Source organism: Lissotriton helveticus, chromosome 6, assembly GCF_964261635.1.
Source record: "Lissotriton helveticus chromosome 6, aLisHel1.1, whole genome shotgun sequence".
In the NCBI taxonomy this organism is placed as follows: Eukaryota; Metazoa; Chordata; class Amphibia; order Caudata; family Salamandridae; genus Lissotriton; species Lissotriton helveticus.
This window is the reverse complement of record NC_136067.1, coordinates 993720877-993740131: the sequence shown is the minus strand read 5'-3', so window position 1 is coordinate 993740131 and position 19255 is coordinate 993720877.

The following is a 19255-nucleotide window of genomic DNA, read 5'->3' as shown; positions in this document are numbered from 1 at the left end:
TTGGTGCAAACCTAAACGTGGCAGCTGCCCACTACTTGCTGAGCAGCTGGGAATCTTCAATGAAGGGCCTAAACGTTGCAGCTGGCACTAAGTGCTGCGCAGCTGTGCAGGCCAAGGTAGGGATGGGGCAAGAGAGTGCGTCTCACTCCTGGAGTAAAATGACATGTCCCCTGAAATAAAGAAGAACCTAAACGGTGCAGCTGCCCACTACTGGCTGGGCAGCTGTGAAAGCGAACATGCGGCATGGGCTCTCTCTGGCCCTCAGGACAAATGTGTCCCCCTTTGTTGGAGCCACTCGGGCTCAGTAAATAAGTATCAAAACACTGGAGCCATCTGGCTCTGAAAATAATGTTTCCAAATGTTGGAGCCACCTGGGCTCTGTAGAATAAATTATGCCCCCAAGAACGTGGAGCGCACTAGCTCTTTTTAAAATGAAGTATGCCTGAGGCTGGAGCAATTGCGGGAGAAAATCATGGGCTCCTCTGGGCCAGCCATAAGATAATAGTGCCATCGTTGGCGCCACTTGGGCTCGAAAAGCGATTGTACCCCACGTCGGAGCCTCCGGGGGCTCTGTCACCAACTACGCCCCCCCATGCATAATGAAAGAATGGGCCCTTCGGGGCCTGGGTAAGCGGGGGATAACCAATGGTGGAGCGGCCCACTCTTGTGGTGGGACCGCTCGGAATCTGTCCCTTGACCAGAACCACCCCGTTCCCTTGAGACCTCACTCACCGGCTCTGGGGGCAGTTTCTCCTTCCTCGGTCTCTTCACCTGCGGCAGCGCTTGCGGGGCTCTCTCTCCTCACGAGAGCCCCATCTTCATAATGCCAGTCTTCACCCGTCCCCCATCTCGGGACCGGGACTCGGGATGTTGAGCCCTCAAGGCTCTGGGCTAACTTCCCTTTCCGAGCAGCTTCCTCGGCTGCGGCGGGCACGGGACTTCCTCTTGAAACCGTAAGTCCCGCCTGCAGACAGGCACTACGGTGCCTGACTTCCTGCTTTGCCGCGGGCTGCGGCGGTGATTCTCGGGGTTAAAAACATGGGGGCAGGCTCCCTCGAGATCAAAAATAAAGTTAGTATGCGGGCTGGCCACCCGCTAGGACCCTAATAAGCGGGGTGGGCACCCGCAGTCATCATACAAAAGAAACGAAGACACAGGGTGGGCACCGGTGCACTGGGAATAATGCAGGGTGGGCACCTGCTAGTAAAATATAAAGATAGCGGCCAGGTGGGGTGGGCACCCATGGTAAATATATCAATAAGCGGGGTGGGCACCCTCCAGGCCGGCATCACAGGGAAATCCCTATGAGAGGGGTTCCCTCAACAGGGGCTGCAGCTCAGCGCTGCACAACCCCCAGGTTCTCCTCCTCTGGAGGAATTAGATCAAAGCGCTCTCATGCTGCCAAAGGTCCTGGGGGCCGGGAAGAAAGGTAAAAGGTTGCAGGAATCATTCCAGCAAAGCAGAAGGGTCCCCCAAGAAGTCCTCTAGGCATCCAGGGGCAGGACAGGGCCCAGGGAGGCAAGCCTTCCCCTGAGCCCCAGCAGCAGCAGGCCCCTGGCAGATTCCAGTCCAAGACAAGAACATTTTCATGGGGTCAGAGCCCCTTCTTTTATACACAAAAATCCTTTGTCTAAAAGGTGCAGGCAAGGGGAGAACCAGATGCAACCGGTTCTGGAGCACTTTGTTTTTCTCAGCTCCCCTCTCTATTCACAAGGCAGGCCAGGGACCCCAGACCCACCACAGGGGGTGGAGCCAGCATTGTGGAGGGAAGGCACTGCCCTATTCAGGTCCCAGGTGCAACCCCTCCCTCCCATCTACATGCATATCCCCCTATTCACCACCAGGCAGACTCATCCTGGCTCCTGGAGCCAACCACACCAGCCAGCCCCTATCACTCATAAGCCAGACAGGCAATTCACATCTCACAGCACACAGAAATGCCAACTTCCAAAAGTGGCACTTCTCCACTAGACACAACAAATCTGAGCACACCACCGTGCAGCATTTATCCTCACGAGTTCACACATACCAAACATGACCCTGCACTCCCCACATATCAGGAACTACCATGGACACACATATCCCACATGCATTCCTATGGGAGGGCAGGCCACTCTCAGCACACGCACTCAGAGTGCGCACGCACTTTACACTGGGCCACAGTGCTAAAGTGTGCAGAGGCCTAAAATCACTACCACCATGCCAGAGGCTAAAGGCAAAAAGTCTGGGGGTGAACCTGCAAAAAAAGGCCCTAGTCCAACACACCCCATGTTATTTAAACCAGGAACTTCCTATTACTGGGAGATTTCAATGTGTACGGTGAAAACCTTGCAAACAGAGAAACTTCAATACTATTGACAGACCTATCCATGCTGGAACTAATTAAAATAAATAATGATCCCACCCACCTGGCATGACATACGTTAGACCTAATTCTAACAATATCACTTATGGAGCTACTAGTCCTCTGACATGGTCAGATCACTCTTTAATCGATTTTCAAATCAGCACCCAAAAAGAAAACTCAACCCCTAAAACACTTCCCGCTAGAAAACACAGACAATGGTATAAATGTACTCCCATAAAGTTCCATGAAGCTTTCATACCTCCCCAAAATTTTGAATCTCACAGTACAGAGGAACGTCTATCCTCTTTAATAGCTAGTATGCTATCCACCACTGACTGCCTAGCCCCTCTGAAACCACTACCGATCTCCATCAAACGTCTACAGACTCCATGGTATTCCCCTAATCTCAGAACTGAGACATGCCAGTGCAAAAAACTTGAAAAAACGGGATCGTGTGCTAGATGCCATCATGGACTGGTCATGAGATGCGAAAGAGCATTACTGATCGCAAATGCTCTTTCGGATCTCATGACCAGTCCATGATTGCATCTAGCACACGATCCCGTTTTTTGAACCAATTACTAGCCGTACTACCAACAATCCAGCGGTCCCTGGTGTATGCCACTATTATAATCTAACCTCCGTGGTATCTTTGCTGTTGGCAGACTCCTTTTATGGAGCTGACTACGATCCCTACGAACCCTCATTCAGCGGTGACTAACGTACGATATTGGCAACAACTACAGTTGAACCCCCGTTTCCTGCTGTAATTCTGCTCTTGGCAGATCCCGCATCCCTGTGCCCAATCACGACTTTCACGACCCATAGTTCGGCAGTGACCAGTATATGCCATCTTTTAGATTTAGAAGTGAACTCCCGCTGTCAACGGTATCTCTCCACTGACAGATTCCCAGTGACTCACATTATCTCATTTCCATACACAACATTGGCGGCAGACGTAACCTATTACCTTATCTCCAAGACTCCACTACTATTGAACCCAACCTATTGCATTGCAGCACTAACTCAAGATCCATTGCCCCACTTCCCGCAACCCCTGTCCTGATGAAGCCCCTCTAGCAAGGTTTACACTACGCCTGCATCCACTTGGGTCGAAACGTCGACATCCTTTCTTGTGTTCAGCCTTCTCCCTGATTTACCATTTGTGGTTTTACTTGAGGCATGTTTGGTCAAATTAATCGATGAGTTATTTGTTCCATTGTGTTAATTTATCATTATTTTTGGTGTATTTAGGTCTTAGTGACCCATGTTCTAATCTCTATACTTTCACTATCCCAGCACTACCCTTCCCTACCCCATTTCTTAGGGGCATTACTACATGTGATTTACTATGTATTTATTCTATGAATTAATTTTTATGATACACGTTGTGATTAAAAACAATGCTGTTATAATTGTCTCTGTAATTATCTAATTTGGTTTTTATGGTTTGAGTCGAGTGTATGTTCAACTGGGACCATTTTGTTTGTATCAATATTCTGCCCAGGTCCCAGTGACTTCTTGGGTTAACCCGTGTTTTTTGCAGCAGTGCAAAAAACTTGAACAGCTCTGGCGTCTTTCCCATAACCCACTAGATAAGGACCGGTTCAAGTACGCACTGGCAACATACCATAAAAAAATGAAATCTGCTCGGAAATCACATATCGCACTCCAAATCGAAAAAGCGGATAATTCCCCGCGCACATTGTTCCAGGTCCTAAAAAACTTTACTAATCCAAGGGCATGTAACACCAAAGAAGCCCACTTTCAAACATTATGCAATAACATTGCCAGCCATCTCTCTCAGAAAATAGAAAACATATATCAAAAGATTACCTCATCCACCTTCCCCCGGGCAGGTCCTAGCATTGACCCTCCCTCAATCACATCTGACTCTCTAACCTTAGGAAACTTCCCAGCTCTTACGACTATCGAAGTGGATGTTCTCCTAAGAACAATCAAATCAGGATCTTCACTTGACCCTATACCCGCTAAGACCTCTGCCACACTATCTAAAACACTTGCTGCTCCCATCTTCTTTATCCTCAACAGTAGAGTGAACAATTGGCATGGGTGCAAATTCAGGACAGTAAGTTTAAAAATGTAGGACAAAGGGTCAAAATTCAGGACAGGAGGTCAAAATTCAGGACAAAAGGTAAGTTTTACAGACACATCTGACGAGGTTGCGCAATAGTATATAAGTAAGTAAATAGGCAACCACTGAAGTACAAGTAAAAATAAGTTTATATGAGGTTGAGAAAATTGTGCACTTCATGGTTTTTTAGCATGCGTGCAGCTTTAAGCAAATGTGCAAGTGTTTTGTGGTAACAAAACCGCCCCACCTGTCCAGCTTACAGAGAAAACGCCTGATGCCCGGTCCGACCAGTCTGGCCTTGCTACCACCCTCCAATGGCACCCCTCATCTTCCAATAGACGCTCTCTCATGTGTATTTAATTTCTTCTATAGTGCTACTCATCCCAAGTATGTGGGGCAGAGTGTTGGAGTGCGTTACAACACACACATATTATATAGAAACAATCATTCATATAAAGGTGAAAGTCAATGTATAGGAAATGTTGCTTAAGATAATGAGGCTTATAATGTGTAATCATACTTTCATCCATCATTCAGTCTTTCACCATTCATTCTGTCCTTCCATCTGTGTGCCCATTCATGTCCATGTTCAACCATTTACAAACCTATCCATCAGGGATCCTTCATCGATCATTTCACTCATGATTCCCTCCATCCACCCTTTTACTCATCCATCCATTATCCATCCATCCATCCTTTCACCCTATCCATCTGTTCACTCATCCATCCACTCTACTACCCATCCATCCATTCACTCATCCATCCAGTCATTTACCTATCCAGCCATCATTTCTCTTACGCATTCATCCACCCAGTCACTTATCCTTCCACCCATTCACCTGTTCAGTCATCCATTTACCCTTTCTCTTTCAATTCCCCTTTCACTTAGCCATCCATCCTTCCTTCCATCCACCCACCCATCCATCTACTCATCCACTCATGAATCCATCCATTGAACCTATCACTCATCTATCCTTTCACTCATCCATCCTTTCTCTCATCCATCCACCCTTTCACCCCCTCACTTATCTATCCATCCTTTTGTCCATCTACCAGCCCTTTCACACACTCAACCAGCCTTACATCCACCCTTTCACTCATCCATCCATCCATTCTACCTTTCACTTATCAATTCATCAATCCACCCTTACACTTATCAATTCATCAAGCCATCCATCATTTCACTCATCCATCCACCCATTCACTCCCCCATCATCCACCCTTTCACTCATCCATCCATCCACCATTTCACTCATCCATCCAGCCATCCATCCACCCATCCCTTTACTTACTCACTCGCCCATCTTTTCATATTAAATATGAGTGGCGCCTTGTCTGCAGAGTTGCAGACAGAAGAGGCCCATCAAGAACCACCCTCACTGTAGTTCAAAAAGCAAGGGGTGGGGTGGGGGAGGGTTCACTGTGCCCCTGCACATAGGCGATCTTAAAAAGTGGAAGGCATGAGTCATGCACGATTCACAGTGACTGGACATGGGGTGACTGTGATATGGTGTTGTTTCCAGAGCTTTAAGTGGGATGAAAAAACTAGGGGGGGTCTCTCCAAAAGGGTGTTCAATGTAATTAAGAGAGTTGCTTAATAAGCTAAAAATGCGTGCTTAGTATAATGTGCCGCCCGACAGGTATTTTTGTTTACATCCAGATATATAATACAACAAGTAACGTTACACCTAGAACAAGTAAAGTTGCACCTACAAGCGAGAACTATTGGCTTTGTCAATGGTTGTTAGTTGCATAAAATTAAAAAGCAGCAACCATGGCTTCCTTGAATATAATATTGAAAATGCGTCAGTTCTAAAATGATGAGACTCTGAGAGACGGATAATCCTTTCTCTTGAACTTCTTTTACCCCTTCCTTTGATGAACTGGATTCTCACCTAGCAGCAGCATGGGCGTTTTTGCACTTCCATTTGACCGAATGCCCTGCCCTGGACCGAGGCTGGAGGAGGCCACCACATGCTGTGCCAGCCCAGACTGACCCATTGTCATTCTGTAAGTGGCAATCAGTCCCACACAGAATGATAATGGGTGGGGTGAGGATGCCCTTGTGCTCACAGGAGAAGTGCGAGGCGGCCCCATCAGGGAGCTGAGGCCTTTCACAGGGGAACAGCTCTGTTCCCTGAAAGGCCCAAAATTACGGACAAAAGGCGTCCATAAAAGGGATCCTCACGGACAACGGATGTGAGGTCCAATTTACGAACGGTCCGTGAAATTTACGGACAGTTGGTCACTCTACTCAACAGATCCATGGAGGAAGGCATCCTCCCCTTAGAGTGGAAAGCTGCTCAGATCATTCCCATCAGGAAGAACCCTAAAGCCCCTCCAGAAGATGTTACTAATTATCATCCCATCTCTCTACTTCCATTACACAGTAAGCTCTTAGAGAAGCACATAAACAAGCACCTATCTGAGTGTGTTGAATCCTCGAACCATCTTGACCACTCACAATCTGGATTTCGATCTAGGCACAGTACTGAGTCGGCGCTGGTGGAAGTCACTGATAATTTGTAATTTGTAATTTATATTTATATAGCGCGTTATCACCAATGGTCTCTAAGCGCTTTGATAGAGGGGCCTGCTTAGTGTTGCGGGTGGGGAGAAGGTACTTTACTGCGCGCCCCAGGCTTCTTTAAACAGGAGGGTTTTGAGCTGTTTCCTAAAGGATAACAGGAGGTGTTCCTTTCGGAGGTTGTCAGGCAGTCTATTCCAGATGTGTGGAATGATGGCCGAAAAGGCTCTGCCTCCCATGGAGGACAGGCGAGTGCGGGGGCAGACTAGCAGCCTGGCTTCTGAGGATCGAAGTGCTCTGGTAGGGGCGTAGTTCGTAAGGCTATTCTTTATGTAAATTGGTGCATTGCCATAGATGACTTTGTGTGCAATGCACAAGCCCTTGAACTTGATCCTCTGTCTGATGGGGAGCCAGTGTAGCTGGCGTAAAAGGGGGGAGGCATGAGTGCGGCGCGGGACTTTAAACACGAGCCGGGCCGCGTCGTTCATGGTGGTCTGGAGTCTGGTCAGTTGGTAGTCTGGGAGTCCTAGGTAAAGTGAATTACCGTAGTCCAGACGGGATAAGACGAGTGCTACAACCACACGTTTGAGAGTCTCAAAGGTGAGTAGCTGGGCCAGTTTTCGCAGCTGCCTGATTATGTTGGAACAAACCCCGATAGTGGTAGATACCTGTAGAGCCAAGGTTAGTTTGTTTTTAATCCCAGGCTTTTGACTGCTGTAGCTGGCTCAGGGTATTTGCCCAACTCGGATGGCCAGAAGAGACAGTTCCAGGGGTTGGCGTCACTTGTGACTGCCAGCACCTCCGTCTTATCTGGGTTGATCTTAAGATAGTTGGCCGACATCCAGTTTTTGTAAATTTTAAGATGTTCTGTACTTTCTGGTGCGCTGGTAAGGAGTTGTCTATCCGAATGATGATTTATACGAATGCTAGCAGACAATGGTCGGGCAGTGCTTCTGGTACTGCTTGACCTGTCTGCAGCTTTCAATACCATCTCCCACCAGATCATGCTAAAACATCTTGAGGACATAGGCATCCAGGGCAGGGCCTTGAAATGGCTGACCAATTTCTTAACCAATAGAACCCAAACCATCAATCTAGGTTCTTTCCGCTCACAGACTACCAAAGTCACCAAGGGGGTTCCGCAGGGTTCCTGCTTGAGCCCTCCATTATTCAACATATATGTTACCCCCTTAGCTGGCCTACTGAGGAAATGAGGCTTTATTCCTATCTCCTACCCCAACGACACGCAACTCCTCCTCTCCTTCGATAAATCCGACCCCAACATTCAATCCACCTTTTCGGAGGGTATGAAAGGCATCGCCCATTGAATGAGAGAACCTTTCCTTCAAAATAAAACTGAAAAATCCAAAATTATGTTGTTCGGAGATGCAACCTTGAGATGGTCCCCTAGTTGGTGGCCTGGGGAATTAGGACCAGCCCATCCCCCTAAACAGGTGGTTAAGAATTTAGGAGTGCGATTAGACCAAAAACTAACATTAGAGGAGCATGTGAGCATTACTGCCGGGGCATGCTACCACACACTCGGCCTCCTCCGAAGGGTCTTCCTTATCCTGCCACTTGCCACACGCAAAACCCTAATCCAGGCACTGATCATCAGCCGCCTGGACTATTGCAATGCCCTTCTGATTTCTGCAAAGGAAATCTCCCTAAAGAAACTACAAGTAGTCCAAAACACCGCAGCCCGTTTGGTGACCAATGCCCCTCCCAGAACCGCATCTATCCCGCTACTTCGTAAACTACACTGGCTGCCGGTAAAAAAGAGAATTATGTTTAAAGTCTATTGTATGGTATACAAAGCCCTAAACATCATAGGCCGAAGCTATCTGACAGAAAAACTGATCAGATATACACCGTCCAGGCCACTGCGGTCGTGTCACCAAGCACTTCTCCAGACCCTGTGCTTCAAACTATCCCGCATGGGCAGCAAAGCTTTCTCCCATCTTGCCCCACGGTACTGGAACCAACTCCCCATCCAGTTGCACCAATGTACCAACTTCCTGGCCTTCAGAAAACTGCTGAAAAATTCACTATTCTGAATCTTCTCCTGAGTTGGTCACAAACAGTCGCAGCGCGGAGATACCCCGATGGGGGTAATTCGGACGCTTTACAAATCACACAAATAAATAAATAAATGTACTTTTAGGTTTTCCGTGTCTGGGTATTGAAAAACACACTCTTTTGTTTTACTACTGTGAGGTCTATCTCTCCCATAGGATAACACTGGGTTACCCTATTGCATTGATAATTTTTGTTGGGAACAGGTAGAAATGTCATGTTCGGTGTCTAAGGAATTGTAATTTTAAAACCCTCTTTAATGGTAAGTTGGAGTTTAAGGGAAACATTCTGAAAATGCTATTTTAAAAAAGTTAACCACCAACAAAAGGGGTTGGGCCAATTCAAGTCAGTAAGGCTAGGCCACTGAAAATGCAACAACAAACTAGTGCCAATACATTCTTAGCTATCTTTGTGATCCCACTACTCAATAGATGCGATCACCATTTATTATTTCTATTCTTTAGTCAAAAACAATTATTTTTTGTTTTGTGTTTCAAATAGTCATACACAAAAGAAACAAGAAATATCATAAGCATACTTTTAGATGCATTGTACCCACAAAACATCATGACAACATAAATCACATTTTTAAACAAACATTTTGTGAAAATGAACAATACAAATGTACCATAGTTCTGGATTAACTAGCAGAGCCTTGGGCAGAAAAGGCTCAAAATATCTTGAACGCACACCTGGTCAGAGCCTGAGTGAGTTCTGACTAGTAGTGCCCCTACAGTCCTGGACCCATAGAAGTGATGAAAAGGTTCCCAGATAGCCAAATCCAGAACTTCGGAGTAGGAAAATATTCAGCCAAAAAGTGTTCTGCGAACTGAGAGGAGATTGGGACCTACCTGATGCTGATCCAACCAATGTGCACTGCTGGTTGGCCTTACATCGTGGTAGTTAATGCTACGTCCTTCTACGCAGCAACAAATCCTGTTTAGAGGCTCCTTGCTGAAGGGGTATGTGGCCTTGTGAAGCCCTCATCAGCTACAGCCTGCAGCTTTGTCCGTCTGGAGATTTTTAACTTCTAAAAAAGAGACTAAGGGCCTCATTACAATTTCAGTCAGAAACCAAATCGTCCGACTCCTTGTCGTATTTAGTTTTGACCTACTCTCGGTCGGTGGTTACGCCCCACCGATTATGATGCTTCTGAATCCTGCTCAAAAGGACTCCAATTGACTACAATGGGAGCCTGTGTTCCAACCAACAACACAGGCTCCTATGGGGAAAATGGTTTTCTGGGGAAACCTTGCACCGAGTGGCAGGCACCCCATGGTGCCTGCCACACTGCGCATGGGTTTACAGGGGGATCCCTTGGGTACTCCTGACCCCACACCGGAGCACTAAGGATGAAGGGGGGCCTGCTAGGGGCCCCAAAGTCAGTTTAGAAAAGCCGTTTCATGTCGGACAGACCGAGTCGGAAAGGCTGCCAGACTCTGACATTGTAATCGGTCGGTGTGGGCTCTCTCTCTGCAGGCAACTCGTTGTTGGGATGTTAAGCCACACAGCCTGAGCCGCGAGAGGAGCTCTACTTCACTTGTGTAGTCCTGCTGTGATGCCAACCGATGTCGCAGCACTGGGGACAGGTATCGCCAACGGAAGATATCACGAGCATGACAGGCGGTAGTTCGTGTTACCGCAACCCACTTGGGACTGGAAATGTGTTTTACAAGTGAGAGAATGCACGGCGACTCACGGGAGAAAAAGAGAGGCACTACAGTTACCAACAGGCCACACGGGTGGCCACGCCCACCTGGGCGGAGGTGAATATTCCTTTAAACTGGTGCTGGAAAAAACTGCAGAGGCTTCACTCTATATGATGCCCGTAGCCCATGAGGAAGTACTGTTGAGCATAAAACGCGTTGGGCAGGATTTTGAATTTTAGCAAGGCACGCCTGCAGCTTGAACACTGCAATTATCCATTAAATATTTGCCATAAGAAACTTACCTGTGTGGGCCCTCTCTCTGCAGGCAACTCGTTGTTGGGATATATATACATATATATATATATATATATATATATATATATATTACCTACTGGCGGTCGCCAGTAGGTATATATAGTTAGGATTTTTTCTCTATGGGATTTTTGAAAATTCTATGTCTAATAACTTTGGCGTTTGTGGACGGAATTGGCTGAAATTTTCAGGAAAATGGAACATTTTGTTTCTGAGCAGCCCCTGAAAATTTGGGGGGGGTTCGTCAAGGGGGGGCCGAGAAAAAAGGGGGGTCCCAAAACGTGTTTTTAACATTGAGTTTTCCATAGGGCGGTTGGCCTCACTTTTAGCCCGAACGGCTGAATGGATTTGCACGAAACTTGGCAAAATTGTAGGGACTGGTAGCCCGATGTGCCTTTTCTAGGTCTCAATATATGTGCTCCAGTGGATTTTGAGAAATTAACGTTTAAAAAAAGATATATATCTGTAAGCGCGCTCCGGGCAGCGCTCCGGTCCGCGGACTTTAAGCGTACCGGAACTTCGCGTAGCTAAGCTGATTGGCTCTCCGGTGTCTGTCAACATTCTAAACAGTCCGGAGCGGCCGCCATCTTGTCTCTCGGTAGGATTGAGAGACAAGAGGAGGCCAAAACAAAGGCGAAAATGACCATAAGGGGGCATACTAGATCCTCCCTGACCCCCTAGGTTTAATGTGGAGGTTTTAAAAGGGCCCCGCGGGGCAAAAAAAACAAGGGAGCGAACCGGGAAGCGTTCTGGGCAGCGTACTGCAATGAAAAATGAATGATAGACTTTTCAAATGCTGTATGTTAATTGATTGTTGTTTTTGTTGATTATTTTTTATTTTCTTTATTTTTTAAGCATTTTTTTTAATGTGATTGTGTTTCATAATTTATTAAACTTTCTAACATTTCATTGTCAGAAATTTCATAATTATCATGGAATATACATTGTAGTCTCTGAGGGTGTAAAATGTCCTCATTTGCAAGGAGGTTATCTACTGCTTGTACACATTGCAGTAGTTCATTGTCCCAAGTTTCATCGAAAAATTCAATGTCAATTTGATCAATTGTATCAATCAATTCTTGGCTGCTGTCTTGCAGGTCCATTTCAAAAGAAACTTGGTTTTCGCCTTCCATTTTGCCTGAAATTTGAATTAAAAAAATATATATTAGTAGAGATAGGGCAATGTTGGGAATAATTTTAGATAGGCATTTTTTATCAGTGAATTTATCTTTGGGCAGTGTATAGTATCAGAGTGGAAGTAGGAATATAAAAATGTGTATGTGATTTAACGTAAGTAAATTCATAATTATACAAGAGAAGCCTAACTCCATCCTTAACTATAACAGAGAAGTCTCTCTAAATCTATAACTACTACAGAGGGATAGTATATATCTATCAGAAAAAGTTTACCATATTAACTTATAGTGCACAATATACTTCAGTTTTAAAAATAAAAACTTACCTTTAGAAAGAAGTTGAAGGAATTAGTGAAAATACTATTGAAATGTACAGCAAGAAGTAGTAGTCAAAATGGCTGTGTTTTCTTCTCTTCCTTTATATATATTCAGGTATATAACCAATGAAATGTCAGGTAAAAAAAATAGAAAATGAAAGTAACATTTTCATTGGTTGTCAATTCCAACACTTCAGATGTGTTTTGTGAAGTAATTTACCTCAGGGTATTTATAGAGGTCTACAGGCTAAATGACTAAATGGAATTCCAATCAAATTTGTGAAAATGGTAGGGATTGGTATGTAGTATGAGCTAATCTATATTTGGTGAAATTGTCTCCAGTGGCTTTTCTGTGAACTACTTTCCCACCTTTTTTGATGGTGCGCTTCCCAGGGAGCGACCCGGTACGCGAACCGTTGAGCGCCCCGGTTCGCGAACCTTAAGCGTTCCGGGAGTCCACCATTTTGTGTTTCGGTCGAATTTAGATACAAGATGGAGGGCAAATAATGTTCAGAATGGGTAGAAGGGGGCACGGTAGACTTATCTTGACCCCCTAGGTTTTGTGAGGGTGGCTGAGGAGGCCCATATGTGCGAAAAAAAAACATTTTTTTAAAAAATTTCGCGAGGTTAGCTCCCGGTTCGCGTACCGGGTAGCGCCCCGGGGAGCGTACTTTGTTGAAAATTAGTGAAAATGTTAGAGTAAAATAATAATTGTGAGTGATTAGATGTAGGGTAGCTCTGAGAAGAGCTTTTGGGTTTATGGTACATTTAGGTACTTATAAGTAGGTACCAATGCACATTCTTAAATTCAGAGTGAAAACTCTGTTGCCCTCATCTGAGAAGTGAACTCCATCTCCTCTGTAGATATCTTGCATGTAGTAACGCAAGTTATTGTTGTACAGGGAGCCCATTCCATGGTCTCTCATGTAAGCTGAAACAGATTTGTTTACATGCTTCCTCGACTTCTCAATTTGTGGACAAAATTGGTTTGACCACCTCCATTTCTGTCTTTGGCATATATTTGAATATACCAAGGCAGTCTGAGGAAAAAGTGCCATTAATTGCTCAAAGGTGTCCTTTAAAAGCATTTCCAGACCTACACCAGTCAAAGTGCCCAAGTCATTACCTCCACAGTGCACAATTAACAGGTCAGGTTTGGGCAAATGCATAAAGGTTTTCACCAATGGTATCAATTGGTGACATTTTAATCCTCTGTGGCCAAACCACTTAATTTCCACATCTTGTAAATTGAGGTTAGGTAATTTCCTGTTTTCAACGTACCTTTGAGCCCAGTGAATATAACTATGTCCAACAATCCAGACAGAAAACATGGTGAGAGAAGGTTCTCCTGCAGTCAGATGAAGTGTGGCAATGAAATGGCAGTTGAAAAAATGAGAGTTTAAAATGAAAAAAACTGTGGAGTTTCTGTGTTCATGAAGCAGTAACAGTGATTGGTGGATTTTGATTGCTGAAAACAGAAAGTTAGGGTGCACGGATGTGTTCTTTGAAAGATGTATTTTGAATGGTCAATAAAAAATCATTAAATGAAAGAATGCACTGGATATGCAGGTGCACTGAGAGTTCCGAGTTCAATTGCAACAAAGTTGTGTGAACTTGCAAACACCAGAAGTCTTCCAATGAGGTGGTTGCCATGCAGAAAAGACAGAAAGGGCAGAGGGGGGAAGGGTTTTCATTTGAAAAAAAGTGAGGGAAGAGTTTTGATTGGGTGACATGAGAAATATGTGTGAAGAATTACAGCATTTCTGTGCTTTTGATAGCTGCAGACTCTGGAGTGCATACCTTTTGCTCTGCTGAAGACAAATTGGTGTGTTTCGGAGACTGTTTTCAAACTCAAAGTATTTGCTAAGGTGAGAAAATATTTCTTTAATTTAGATAGAGAATAGTGTGCTTTAAGGAGAAAATTATGAATTATGTGGCGCAAATTGCTTGTAAATATGCTCCCACCTGTGCATGGAAAATTTAGATTTTGAATGTTTGTGTTACATAGCCATGTTAAAAGTGACCCAACCATGCAGGAAAGGCAATCAAAAAACGCTTTTATGTGTCTTAAGGACATTTTAAGTAATTTTCCCATGTGCAGTGTTTTGAAATTATGAATTGAAAATCGTTTTTGAGGTAAAGGAATTGTTTTTAAATTTATGACAAGGACATAATGGTGTATGCTTCTTTATAAGGCAATTGACTGTCCCTGATGTTATTTTTCCCATTTTAATGTAAGACTTTTCTCTGTGGCGCAAATTGCTTGTAAATATGCTCCCACCTGTGCATGGTAATTTTAAATTTTAAATGTTTGTGTTACATAGCCATGTTAAAAGTGACCCAACCATGCTGGAAAGGCAATCAAAAAACGCTTTCATGTGTCTTAATGACATTTTAAGTCATTTTCCCATGTGCAGTGTTTTGAAATTATGATTTGAAAATCGTTTTTGGGGTAAAGGAATTGTTTTTAAATTCATGACAAGGACATAATGGTGTATGCTTCTTTATAAGGCAATTGACTGTCCCTGATGTTATTTTTCTCATTTTAGTGTAAGACCTTTCTCTGTGGCGCAAATTGCTTGTAAATATGCTCCCACATGTGCATGGAAAATTTAGATTTTGAATGTTTGTGTTACATAGCCATGTTAAAAGTGACCCAACCATGCAGGAAAGGCAATCAAAAAACGCTTTTATGTGTCTTAAGGACATTTTAAGTAATTTTCCCATGTGTAGTGTTTTGAAATTATGATTTGAAAATCGTTTTTGAGGTAAAGGAATGTTGTTAAAATTTATGTGCGCCATATGCCCCCAAATTTCTTTTTTCAGGGGTGCAGCAGGGTGTTATTGAGACACCCCTGCAGCTTTGGAAAAATTCCTAATTTGTGATGAGCACATTGTTAATCGCAAATTGCACCTTCATTTATATGAGCCTCCTAGCCCATGGAAATGAATGGGTAATTTGCAATTAGCAATTTTCTCATCGCAAATTTGGAATGGTAAAGAATCGCTATTTATTCCTTAAAATTCGCTTTTTTGGAAATGCAATATAGTTATATGATACATATGGCGGTTGATGTCTAACAAGATAAGCTTAGGCATACATTTATGATGACTGGCGCAATGAAGTAGAAATCACTTACTTCATTGGTAGAGCTTTACATGTATTATCTCCTCTGTATTCTTCATCAAGCGTAACTTTAATCTGCAATCCTGAGTAGGCCTCACTTTAAACAAACCTCTGGATAGGCCACATCTTATTGTTATCTTGATTTAATCATTTAAAATGCTAGGGACAGATTTATGATAGGTGTATGCCTCTTTTGCGCCACTTAGAAAACATTGTCCATGGGGAAATGACTTAAAATGTCCTTAAGACACATGAATGTGTTTTTTTAAAACGTTTGCAATTTTTTTGGGTCACTTTTAACATGGCTATGTGACTCAAACAGTCAAAATCTAAATTCGCCATGCACAGGTGGGAGCATATTTACAAGGAATGTGCTCCATGGGGAAAGGTCTTATAATGTAATATGGGAAAAATGACATCAGAGACACTGAAATGCCTTATAGAGAAGCATACACCATTATGTCCTTGTCATAAATTTGCAAACCATTACTTTTCCCCAAAAACGATTTTCAAATCATAATTTGAAAACACTGCACATGTGGAAATGACTTAAAATGTCCTTAATTCAAAATGTGCGATTCCTTAAATGCAATGTATCAAACAAAAAATATGTAAAAAATGATATTAAGGATTTGGAAACTACCACCAACTTCTAGTTTGTGGTAATTTGCGAATTCTTTTCAAAAAGCATTTTTTTCCAAAAAACAAAAGGTCCCATATGACGCCCATACATGCCCTTAGGGCATGTAGGTGTGCCATATGCCCCCAAATTTATTTTTCAGGGGTGCAGCAGGGTGTTCTTGAGATACCCCTGCACGCTTGAAAAAATTCCTATTTTGTGATGAGCTAATTGCTAATCGCAAATTGCAACCTTCATTCCTATGAGCCTCCTAGCCCATGGAAATGAATGGGTAATTTGCAATTAGCAATTTGCTCATTGCAAATTAGGAATAGTAAAGAATTCCTATTTATTCCTTAAAATTTGCTATTTAGGAAATGCAAAATAGTTTGATGGTAGATATGGTGGTTGATCTGTAACAAGATAAGAAGCTTAGGGATACATTTATGATGACTGGCGCAATAAAGTGCACATTACTTACTTCATTGGTAGGCCTTTACATGTATTATCTCCTCTGTATTCTTCATCAAGCGTAACTTTAATCTGCAATCCTGAGTAGGCCTCACCTTAAACAAACCTCTGGATAGGCCACACTTTATCGTCATCCTGGATTAATCATTTAAAATGCTAGGGACAGATTTATGATAGGTGTATGCCTCTTTTGTGCCACTGTGCGTCACTTTTATGATGCAGCGGTGGTGCAAAAGATTTGCTATGAGGCGACAACATTACAAATTGATGCATTTAGGCAGATATGTCATGGTGTAAAAAAAACGTACCACATGAAACCGATGCAGCAGTGATGCAAAAGATGCACCATGTCGTAAGACAGGCCTCACTTGGGGCCATATGTATCAAGCTAATTAGCATTCGCAAAGATCAAAATTCTACGAATTTTGGCCTTTGCGAATGTTAATTAGACAAATGGTATGTATCAAACAAGTTTGATGCAAAATAAGGAGTAGCAAAATTTGCTATTCCTTATTTTGCAATTGCACTGAAGGATTTGCAAATTTTGTGACTACTTAAATGCAATGTATCAAACAAAAAATATGTAAAAAATGACATTAAGGATTTGGAAACTATTGTGGTAAATTGGTGGTAATTTGTGAATTCTTTTCAAAAAGCTTTTTTTTAAAAAAACAAAAGGTCCCATATGACGCCAACACATGCCCTTAGGGCATGTATGTGTGCCATATGCCCCCAAATTTCTTTTTCAGGGGTGCAGCAGGGTGTTCTTGAGACACCCCTGCACCCTTGGAAAAATTCCTAATTTGTGATGAGCAAATTGCTAATCGCAAATTAAACCTTCATTCCTATGAGCCTCCTAGCCCATGGAAATGAATGGGTAACTTGCAATTAGCAATTTGCTCATCGCAAATTAGGAATGGTAAAGAATCGCTATTTATTCCTTAAAATTCGCTATTTAGGAAATGCAAAATATTTTGATGATACATATGGCAGTTCATCTCTAACAAGATAAGAAGCTTAGGGATAGATTTATGATGACTGGTGCATCACCAGGGATGTGCCAGTCATCTTGCGCCGCTGTTCCGCCACCCATGGTGTGCTGCATTTACAATGCGGCGCAGCATGGGGCAAAAACGGCACAGATGCTTGACGCATCTGTGCCGTTAAGGTGGCGCATTGCTGGAGTTGTATCGCAAGTGCGATGCAGCTCCAGCAAGGCTCAGGGGTGCACCATCTCCACAATGTTGCGTCAAGACCTATGCCTGCTTCAAGCAGGCGCAGGGTTTTGACACAGGTTTCTCCTATCTGATTGTAAATGCGGCACACCATGGGTGGCAGAGCAGTGGTGCACGTTAACTGGTGCATGCCTGGGGATGTGCCATTTAACATAAATCTGCCCCTTTACATTTAAGTATGTGCAGGGGACACAGAGTCGGTGAGGCTTATCCAAGGTTAAGAACAGATGAGTCCTGTTCAGTGAAAAATTAGACATAGGCTTCACCTGCTCAGCATCGCTGGACATGGCTAAATAATAGCTGCAAAATGTTACTCTTGTTAAACAATTTTACTATTATAATCTGTGAGATTTGTCTCTTACTCTGCAACATCTCATTGTTGTTATCTTTCTTTAAAGATAAAGACAACCTCAACATGAGCGACAATCTGCAATCAGTTGATTTTGACCTCATCATTGAACTTGTAATTGAAACATCAGTGGATGTTGATCCATTGGATGATTTAAATCATGAGGATGAAGAAGAGCGTGATGAGGATGCAGATTTGTCCGAATTATATGATATAGGATGGGAAGCTGACCTGCTTGAGCCTTTGGAAATATAAACATTTATTTTTAAAATGTATAATTAGTAAAAAGGTAAACCGTTTAATTTAAAAATAAAGACACATTCAAAAGCAGGTTATGTGTAGTGTCTTCAATAAAATATTAAAATATGCTCATAAAATTAGATCAGATTCACATATAAAATAGCATAGGTAACATAAATATAAATGTCATTTCTTTTCTGGTATTTCTGTATTGTAAATTTGCCAACGACTAAAAAATCTTCTAATTAAAATGTCAAGTAGTGTGTTAAGTTTTTTATCACTGTTACTGATTTACTGTTTGGTAATAATGGTTAATAACATTATTTATTATATTTTTCCACAGATTCAACTGCAGATCATTTCAAGATTTCACCATGCCTACAATAGAAAGACAGAGAAAGGCTGCAAAACGTCAAAGACAGCAGGTGAAAAATAATACGCAGCAGTCCTCTAACAAAAAGATTTGTCAAGTCACGAAGAAAGCACCGGGTAAGAGCACAAAACACTTTATAAGAAATATGTGTAATAAAAAAAATATTACTACAGAAAATGTTTCAGTCCATAAAACGAGAAGGAAATCAAATGGAAAAGAAAGGCCAATGAAAAATGTTACTGCTAGAGCAAGAGATAACTCTGTGCATGATAGTAGAAGGAAACAACAGTTTAGGGAGATTCGTAAACGAATGTTCCGGAACAGGATAATTGGCAATTTGTTAAAAAATATTAAGAAAGGTCAACATAAACTAGTTTTTTAT